The sequence below is a fragment of the Dasypus novemcinctus genome, chromosome 17 (genome assembly GCF_030445035.2).
Source record: "Dasypus novemcinctus isolate mDasNov1 chromosome 17, mDasNov1.1.hap2, whole genome shotgun sequence".
Taxonomy (NCBI): Eukaryota; Metazoa; Chordata; class Mammalia; order Cingulata; family Dasypodidae; genus Dasypus; species Dasypus novemcinctus.
Window position 1 is genome coordinate 79,719,529 of NC_080689.1, and position 9,954 is coordinate 79,729,482.

Genomic DNA, 9,954 nt, shown 5'->3' on the forward strand with positions numbered 1-9,954 from the left:
AAACTAAGAAGGGCAGAAGCAGGAGACGTGGGCAGGAAAACTAAGAAGGGCAGAAGCAGGAGACGTGGGCAGGAAAACTAAGAAGGGCAGAAGCAGGAGATGTGGGCAGGGAAACTGAGGAGGGGACCAGAGCAAGTAAGACGCCGCAGGACTTGGCATGCCTGAGGGGACGGTCCCACAGCACCCAGCAGGCAAGGTCCTGCCTGCTCGACACATTGGGCGCTAACGGGAGAAGAAAGAAAAAAATGACACGCAAGAAGGCCTCACCTGCTGCCACCACTCCCCAAGATGACAGAACAGCAGAGGTTGGGGTTCCTCTCGAAGAAAAGGGGGCCCGAGGAACAAAACCTGACCAGGAGAGCAACCTAGGGTTAACGCAAAGACATGCCCCACGGACAGAAACACATGCTTCACCTCGCACATAACTCTTGGGCAATGAATCCACGTGACAACAAATCATACATGCAGATTGTGCAACAAGAGGAAACGTCTGTGGCAGTCCCAGGATTGCCACAAGGAAAGCAACAGCTAGCTCATTTTGTAAAGGACGATTCTTCATCTAAAGAAGGAAAGCGAAGTAGTCAGGCTGAAAAACTGGCACTTAACAGGAGCACGTGGAAGCCACTGGAATTGACAGTGAACAAAAGCACACACGGGCTCCGGCGGGGGGACTGCCCCCACACTCGACCAGGTGACGGGAAAACGAGTTCTAAAGTAACAAAGATTCTGCCACCCCGCAAAGAAAGGGCTGAGGGTCAAGGTGTTGGGGCGGGACCCCAAAGCGGAGCCTTAGAAACCCTCCTCCAGAGGCAGAGGGCGAGGCAGAGAGCGAGGGAGGCGGAGAAGTCTGGAGGCCGCTTTTGCAATTTAACTCGCGGTCTTCGATAATTCCATTTGTTGGAAAACCAGCAAAAGCACAGGAACCAAGCAAGCAGAGGGGCAGTGCCTGGGAAGAGCCGGCCACGGGCCCAGCGGGATGGCACGGGGGGAGGGCGGTTTCCTCTGGGCTCGGAGCATGTTACACGTGCTAGAATTTCTGACACCTACAGCATGTGTTCAGGGAGAGGCACGGCTGAAACACGCCACTTCCTTTCACAACTTCATCTCATTGACTCTTCGCTTCAAAAATCTGGGAAACCGGCATTCGGGCAGGCTCCCGAGGTGGCACCTACGTTCACTCCTACAACTGGTTTTAAACCCAGGAAGGAATACGTGCTTGCAGAGAGTGGAGAAAGCCAGACAGACGCAGGCTAGCATCAGAAAGCTCTCGACCCCGTTTTTGAACATACAGACAAGGTCTCCCACCGGTGATTACGGTCGTGGTTTTTGTTTTTTTTTGACGTCTGTGTTGGGCCATCACGAGACGTGGAAGGCGTCTAATTCAGGTCTGGGGGTGTGTGTGTCTGGGGAGCGAGGTTAGAAAAGCCTTCTTGCAGGGAAAGAAAACGTTTTGGCTGTGGCTTGGAGCGGGGTCGGCGGGGCTGGGAGGCGGGCACGACCTGGGCGGGGAGTGTGGCCCCGGTGGAAGGGCTCTGGGGGGCTGCGTGTGAGGGGCGCAGCCCAGAAGGAGCAGTGAATGCACGGAGAGAGGGTGGAAAGACAGACGGTCACACCGGGGGGTCGGAATTCTATCCTAGGAACAAAAGGGAGCCACGGGTGGGTTTTAGACTGGAATGGGAGTTTGGAAAGATCTTTCCAGAAGCCGCCTGGAGATGGGGAAGGTGTCTCGCAGGGCTGCTGTGGAGAACCAGGGGAGCAAAGGCAGCGGTGCCTGGGAGGGCACAGAGGGTGACAGGGAACAAAGTCACCCCAGGGAACTTAGCCAGGGGCCCTCCCGAGGGGGGCGGGATGCGAAGGCAGGGAGACGAGTGCCGGGTCGGCCACCTCCGAGCCACGCTGCCGAACCCAAACTCCCACTTTGCTCCCTAATTGTCTAACTGCTCTGTGCCTCCGTTTCCTCATTTTCCACATGGGGTAATAACGACTCCTGACTCAACACGGCTCACATGTGAGGAGTAAATGAGCTGACATGCATAGCATGCCCAGAGCAGGCGAGGGTAAACTGAGTTAGCCTATGGAAAGCCTTGAGCACAGAAGCCGGAACCATTTACGAGGTTGCTGTCACCAGCACGATTATGAATTTGGGTCTCCCTTCTGTCCTATGATTTGTAGCATGGGGGTTCATTTTGCAGTGTGTGTGTGTGGGGAAGGGTCAGTCTCAAGATGGTCACAACAGGTAAAGGGCCCTGTCCTAGCCAGACTGATAAATCCTGAAGATCCTAGAGACGCTTTGCAGAAGTAACCAAACCCACCGCCATCTGCTCCGACTGTCCCCTTTACCAGGACAAACCTCCGCTCCAGTTCTAGCGCTGGGCTGACATAGATGCCACCTGCCCCCTGTGGCTCCTGAGCACCTAAAATCAAGGCCCAGTTGGGCTGTGCTCTGCGCAAGAGTGAAATACACACAGGACTCCCAAACACAGTCCCAACAGAAGGAGGCAAAAGAGTTCATCAGTCAGTACTGTACGGGGTCCCCAATATGTGGGACATCTAGGGTTACACAAAATGCATTAAAAATTCATTGCACCGGTTTCTTTCTAATTGTCCACAGGCAGCCACTGAACGCTTCTGAACTGCACGTGTGGCTTGGATTATATTTCTATCGACATGACTAGAAGTAGGATAAGAAGCCTGCGCCAGCCTTTAAATCCTGGCTGGCTGAGCAGCTGACTGCAGAAAACGACAGGCCAAGACAGGAGGCCCTGTGACAGCTCGACATTTTGTCCTCCTACTGCTCTTGTAGCTGGACTTAGGAAATGAGAACAGGATGTTTGTGAAAGGGCAGAAAGTGGAGTGAAGAACAAGATAGGAGCTGATTCCTGAGAAGGAGGGAGGAAGGCCAAGCAAAAAGAAACTCGACCCACGGAAGAGAACGCAGCGCCTGCCTGGAACCCAATACGTGTACGCCTTCAAGGGTGAAAACAATACATGCTCTGAAAACCAGCCTGAATAGTTCAAAGAACGGGCATCTCCCATCCCAGTAGACTTTTTTTCATTTAATTTGTTTTGGTCATTTTTTTTCCCCTCTTGGAATAAACAAAATTATATCCCAAACTATGATGACTATTAAAATTCCAGGGGTTATAAACTGAAGCGGGAAAAGGGGCGGCGGCGTGGGTATATTAGGTAGTGAACAAGCGTGATCCTGGATATTTTCCGGCGAAGATGTCTTGGATGGCCCCAGGAGCTCAAACAAGAGGAAATGGGCTTTTTTTCCAGGGCGCGGGGGAATTGTGAAGTAATGAGTGCGCACATTCCAGTCTCGAGCAGAATCAGACGAAACTCGGAAAGCCAAGAGCTGTGTTGTCCTGTGCCCAGGTGAGGGCAGCTTCGAGCGTCCTTGAACTCCAGTCTCCTTGTCCTGCTGTCCCCCAACGCATCTAGCTGGGTCTCTCTCCACGGAGAGCCCACTGGCTTGCTCCCACAGAGGGGGCCCGTGACGCACCCCACCTCCGGACGTCACCCGCCCTGCCGGGGCGGCTCGCCTCTCCTTCCTGGGCTACGGGGGAGTAGCTGTCCTCACAATGCCTCCTTCCAGCTGGGCCAAGGCGTCCCAGCCACACGGAAAGCACACAGCCCTGAGGGAAGCTTCAGTCCTCCGTGGAGTCAGCGAGGATGGAATTGTTTTCCAGCAGCTCCCAGGCTGGGGAGGGGGTAGCCTCCCGTTCTCCCAGGAGGTGCTGGCTCTGAGACCCCTCGTCTGCCCCCTGGCACCTGAGGTGGTTTCCCAGAGAGGATCCTCTCCGCTCCCAAGAGCCCTCCTGCTAAAGGAACTTCCTCTGCCCGCAGTCAAATGGCCCTGCCAGGGGCCAGGGAAGACGCAGACACAGCGGATTAAAGGACCAGGTGTCCACTCTTCCCTGCCTGGAACCGTGGGCCTTTAACCTATTCTTCCAAGTTCACCACCATTCCATTTTGATTACCTGTGACGACCCGGTAATCTGTGCCGGAGCTGTAAGGGTCCCCACCTAGTTTTGGTAGGGGAGCACAGCCCCGAATGTGGGTGGTACACCTCTCTGCCCCACCCCACATCAACCATAAACCCCATTCACATCTACCCTTCTCGGCCCACTCTTAATCCTCGCCTAGAGGACCAAGGCTATCCCCGGCTCATTCCGTCACACCAAGAGGGCAGCACCAATATAATGACAGAGTGTGAAGACGCGTGACCTTCCTGAGACGGTGCTCTCCGGTCCTCTTAGTTTCTCGTCCAAGCCCAGGGCTGGCATTTAGGTGGTCCCGGGCTCTGGGACCAGAAACATAAGGCGTTGCCCTGAGCTGTCACACTTTCAGGGTTATACAAGCGAAACCACAAACTGTCCCGACTCTGTTAAAGTCAGTCAACAGAGGTGGATTCCCCTTCCACGGTTTCAGTTTTAAGACATTACTCCTCTTACAGAAGAGGTTGAGCAGTCATTGGCCAACAGGAAGGCTGGCTAAACACCAGCGGACAGCAACGAGTCTCCTTCCTCCTCTGTAACCCCCCCAAAACTCCCAGAAAGGTGCCTGGCTGCACCAGGAGCAGGTAACCCGTGGGTGCCGGGCGAACCGCAGCACGGTAAAACTATTTTTCATTTTAAATGAATGATACCTAACGCAGCCAAACAAGATAGGTGAATTAAGACAGAAGGCCATAAAGTCCATCCATCAAGTAATACAGCAGGAACTTCTTCCCTTGTAAACACATATTTTGTGCTCAGAACCACAGAACCGGGGACCTGGAAGGGGCCTCGGCCACCTGCAGGTCAAGCCTCCCAGGAAGGATCAGCGACCCAGCTCCAGCGGGGGGCGAGTGTCTCGCCAAGGTCACCCGGCGTGGAGGGGCAGGAGATGCTCTCCGAGGAAGCCTGGCCTCGCTCACGCATGCAAGGCGCAGAGCCAGTGCATGCTCGCCCGCGTCACCCGCTGCTTACAATTCACCCAAAGGTCTCCGAAGCGCGTCTCCTCCGCCGGGCGGGCGGCAGAGAGCGGCAGGAAAGGTCACTGGCGACTTTCCATCCGCAGAGCCCCTTCGTCGCGACCTGGCGATGGACGCGCCGGGTGGCTTTGGGCGCTGCTGGTTCCCCCGCAGACAGTGCCCCCGGCCCGGCCGGGCTGGCTCGGAAGCTTCCAGCAATGAATTAAATCCCGAGCCGCTGCGGAGAGCGGGGACTCCACGGGCCACCGCGGGGGACTCCGACCCCCCGCCCGGGAGCTCCCCAAGACATCGAGGCCGCCCGCCCAGGCCAGGCCAGGTGGGTCCGCACCTGCCCCGGGCCGCGGCGCCCCCCGCCCCGTCTCCGCGGCGCCGGTCCCCCGCCAGGAGCATCTGCCGGGCGCCGCGGCCCGGGGCGCGGCCCGCTGCGGGGGAGGGTGCTGGCGCGAGGCCGCGGCTCCCACCCAGGCCGATCCGGGGCGGGGTCGTCGCCCCCCGCCCGCGCCCCCGCCTAGAAGAGGGGGCCGCGCCACGTACCTCGGCCGGCAGGTGCCGCCTCCCGGGCCCGCGGCTGCAGGGGACCCCGCCGCGCGCCGCCCGCCGCCGCCGTCCGCAGCCCAGGGAGGGGGCGCCGGCCGCTCGCCAGCCCCCGGCCCCCACGCCGCCCTCGCGCCCATTCAGCCCCGCGCCCCTCCCGCCCCGGGCGGAGGAGGGGCGCGGGGCCGGCCCGGAGTCACGAGGGCGCGGGCGGCCAATGGGCGCGCGCCAGGCTCCCGCGGCGCCCCGCCCCGGCCCGCGCCCCTCCCCAGCCCTGGGCGCCTGCGGGGGCGTGCGCGGGACCCCCGGCCCCCTCCGCTGTGCGCGCGCGGGGACGCTGCGAGGCCGGCGGTGCCGGCGGGGAGGGCGGACTTCTGCCGCGCCCGAGGACCGCGGGGCCGAGCGGGCGCCGGGGGAGGCTTGACGCAGTCACGTGCTGTCCTCGCCGGCACGGCCCCCCTAGGGCGCACGGCCCCCCTAGGGCGCACGGCCCCCCTAGGGCGCACGGCCCCCCTAGGGCGCACGGCCCCCGGCGCGCGGCCCTGCCGGCGGGTGTCTGGGGACTTGCAGCCCAGCTTGATGACGTCCAGTGGGTAGGGGAGAAGAGGGGCAGCGCTCATTTTGCAAGGCAGCCCCGCTCGTTTTACAATTGGGGCCACTGAGGCGAGTTGACTTGCCCTGGCTCGTTGGGCCATTGGGTGGCAGAGCTAGGATGAGATCCGGGGCTGGCAGCCCTCCTTGATCCCAGAGAGGGAAGGTCACGCATCTTTCAAAAACCTGAATATCAGTGAATCTCCAAATCCAGGCGTTTAAAAAAAGCCTAAAGCGTGCGTGGGTGGGCGATTTGTTTTACCCAGTCAAGCGGGTGTCACGCCCCTGTGCCATGGCCCTTCTCGACCCTTCAGCGAAGCCGGTGAAGGTGGCTTGCTTTCGGAATTTCTTTCCAGATGGACATAGGGCATCACGTCCTTGTGGGCTTGCAAAGGAAAGTACTAGATGATGCACCCCATGTATTTGTGTGAAGGGAGAGCCTGGTGCAGGGCAGCTAGTCTCCGTTCTCATCCCCCGTGGGGTCGGGGTGCTGGGAAAGTGGGGCGCTTGGGTAAAGAGGTCGGGAGGAAGACGTTGGAAAGGAAAGGGTGCGGGGATCTGCTGTCACACCTCCCTGAGGAATTTTGCCATAAAAATCGTTCTTAATTAATCAAAGGTAAGGGCACTGGAGCCTTTTGAAAATACCGGAGGAAGAGCTGTCGCTGGGAGATCTGTTGCCAGTGGATTGGCCAAGTCTGGACAGGCAGAGCGGCTGCCTGGGTCAGTGGCAGCTGCAAGGAGAGAAGGCTAAGCTCCACCCCGCTCCGGCAACCTCCCGCTCCCCCTTCTTGCGTGTCCCACCCAGGCCTGGCTGCTAAATCAGACCTCTTGCCTCTGTGCCTCAGCTGCCCCTTCTCTTCTCCTTGGCTCCTAGGAACCCCTCTTTCCCCTTGCCATCTTCAGCCTCTCTCCTTTCCTCTCCATAAAGCCGGGCCCTGGTGACATCACGCTGGCATGGAGAGCAGCCTGGCCTGGCCTGGCGGGTGTGTGTACAGTGCCCGAGTGGGAAGAAGGCCTCTCCTCTGGGCCGACAGCTGTGAAGCTTCTCTCGCACCCGCAACCCCATCTGCCCCACTCACAGGCAGTGCAGAGAGACCCTGGCCTGCCCATCGTCCCGGAGCCTCCTTTCCACCAGCCGTAGACCCACCCTTCACCGTTGGTTCTGCATTAAGCAGAGATCCCCAAACAGTAAATGAGGATCAGCCAGGAGATCACAAACCCTTGCCTGCTGTCTCTTTAAGCGAATGACAGGCTCAGAGAAACTTCTCGATGCAAAGTAGCAAAGGGGTCGATTACTGTCAGTTAGGGACAGCACCTCTTGAGGATAGTCTGATTTCTTTATTACTTCCTAATAACTCTTGATTCCTTCCTGATGTTACTTCACTGCTTTGGTCGTGCTGGTGGCAGGTATTGTGTGTCCCCTACGTCCATCCTGCCCTCCTGCTACGTGCTCCAGTGTGCGGTTTATTTAGGGTCGTTGGCCCCCCTTGAGCACCATCAACTGGTCTACGCCAGCGATTCTCCAAGTAAGGTCTGTGGATCCCTGGGGGTTCCCAAGGATGTTTCAGGGGATCTGGGAAGTCAAGACTATTGCATAATAATCTGAGACATTATCACTGATGGATCAAAAGCAATAGCGGGTAAAACTGCTGACCAAAACCAAGGCAATTTTTATTAATATTCTATTAATATTTAAGCTCAGTGGGATCTTTGGAGTCCAGAGTTGTCACAGGGCTTGATTGTGTACTGCTCAGGTAGCTGACCTTTGGTGCCCAGGACCTCCCATTCCGGAGTCTCCAATCCATTCTGGAGGCAAAGCTGATAACATAAGTCATAAAGACTGTCAGGTGGCCACAACCCCCCCGATAAAGACAGATACTCCTTTGATGAATGACTTCCTAGCACTATGGCTCACCTCCTGGCATCTGAGAGAAAAGGCCCAAACTCACTTTGGGTAAAGTTCATTCTTCCCGACATGTACACATAGAACTTCTGCTGCAAACCGAAGCGTGATAGTCATAAGGCAAAATGCTTGTGCAGTCCTGGAGTTGAGAACTGAACAAGCAGCTATTATGACGGGACACTGTTTGCATTTGAAAAATGACTGACAAATGATATTAATAGTAATTTGGATTTGACGTCAAGGAAAACAATTGACAGCATTTATGGCAAAGGATTAAAAAGTCCAACTTTCAGAAAGCAGATGTGGCTTAAGCAGTTGGGTGCCCACCTACCACATGGGGATCCTGGGTTCGGTTCCCAGTGCCTCCCAAAAATGAGCAAGACAGTGAGCTGACACGACAGGCTGGTGCAGCAAACCGGTGCAACAAGATGACACAACAAGGAAACAAAATGAGAGACACAACAAGCAAGAGCAGAGGTGGCTCAAACCATTGGATGTCTCCCTCCCACATGGGAGGTCCCAGGTTGGGTTCCCAGTGCCTCCTAAAAAGAAGATGAGCAGCCAACCCACAGACACAGAGAACAGATAGTGAGCTCAAACAACGAGGTGAGGGGGCAGAAATAAATAAATAAACCTTAAAAATAAAAAGTCCAATTTTCAAGAGAAATTTAGAAGTTTGGGAAACTTGCATCTACCACCATAACCTCGGTGAGTCCCAATTTTAAAGACTTTTCTCATAAGATAATGGTTGTTTTAGTTTTCTTGGCTGTTCAAGCAAATACTGTGAAATGACTCGGCTTAAACAATGGAAATTTATTTGTGCAGTTTTAAGGTTGGGAAAATGGTCAAATCAAGGCATTATTAAGGCAGTGCTTTCTCCCCAAAGACTGCTTTCTGGGTCAGTGATCCTTGGTTCCCCTACCACATGGCAAGGCACGTGGTAGCATCTCCTGGTATTTTCTCTTCCAGTTCCATTTCACCTTCTTGCTTCCCATGGCTTTCTCTCTGTGTGCCTGTATTCCTTCCATTTACTCCAGTAAGATGATTAACTCAAGTAGCCTCACCAAAAGGTCCTGTTTACAATGGGTTAACATCCTGAGGAATGAGTTAACTTTAAGAACATGTTTTTTCTCAGGTACATGCAGTTCCAAACCACCACAGTGGTGGCATCAAGGAATGTGATTTTTGGACACTGTGTAACGAAATGTGTCAACATTTAGAAGATCTGCATTTAATCAATCACTAGTTTCCAAGGGACTAATGCACATTATTATAAAACCATGCATGGACAAAAGATCCATTTAAAGTGCAAGACTGGGAAACAGATGTGGCTCAAGCAGTTGTTCTCCTGTTTTCCATATGGGAGGTCCAGGGTTCGATGCCCAGGGCCTCCTGGTGAAGGCAAGCTGGCCCATGCGGCGAGCTGGCCCACGCAGAGTGCCAGCCCATGTGGGAGTGCCAACCTGCGTGGGAATGCTGCCCCACGTGGGAATGACCCCTGCACAGGAGTGCTGCCCTCCTGCACGGGGCTGACGCAGAGAGCTGGCACAGCAAGATGACACAACAAGAGACATAAAGGCAAGACAATAAGAGACATAGCGGAACAGGGAGCTGAGGCGGTGCAAGAAAACAGTCACCTCTGTCCCACTCTGAAAGGTCCCAGGATCAGTTCCTGGAGCCGCCTAATGAGATACAAGCAGACACAGAAGAACACACAGTGAATGGATGCAGAGAGCAGACGGGGGCGGAGGGGAATAAATAAGTAAATTTTTAAAATAAATAATAAAGTGCAAGGCTGGCAATAGATTCTAATTTAACCGTAGGAAAAGGTACAGATAATGTTTCAGATTCCACTGTGCACAAAGCTTTAAGAAATAATCTCCTGTAGAGTTTTGATGTAGAACTGAGTAGTTGCAGTCCTATTTCCCCTTGATAGTCAGGATCAAGT

At 55.5% G+C, this 9,954-nt stretch overlaps 1 protein-coding gene across 3 annotated transcripts in view; it reads right to left on the reverse strand.

Annotated features, from left to right (window-relative positions):
- The window catches only part of ST3GAL5 (ST3 beta-galactoside alpha-2,3-sialyltransferase 5), a 44,710-nt gene extending 39,106 nt beyond the window's left edge, over positions 1-5,604 (reverse strand). Inside the window, exon 1 of one of the 3 annotated variants that reach the window (XM_058279041.2) lies at positions 5,513-5,604. The gene's annotated coding sequence lies outside the window, so the exon portion shown is untranslated. Of the gene's footprint in view, positions 1-267; positions 379-4,973; positions 5,253-5,512 lie in introns of those variants that run through there. The other 2 variants (XM_058279039.2, XM_058279038.2) reach the window with 2 other exon arrangements.
- Positions 5,605-9,954: the final 4,350 nt, after the last annotated feature.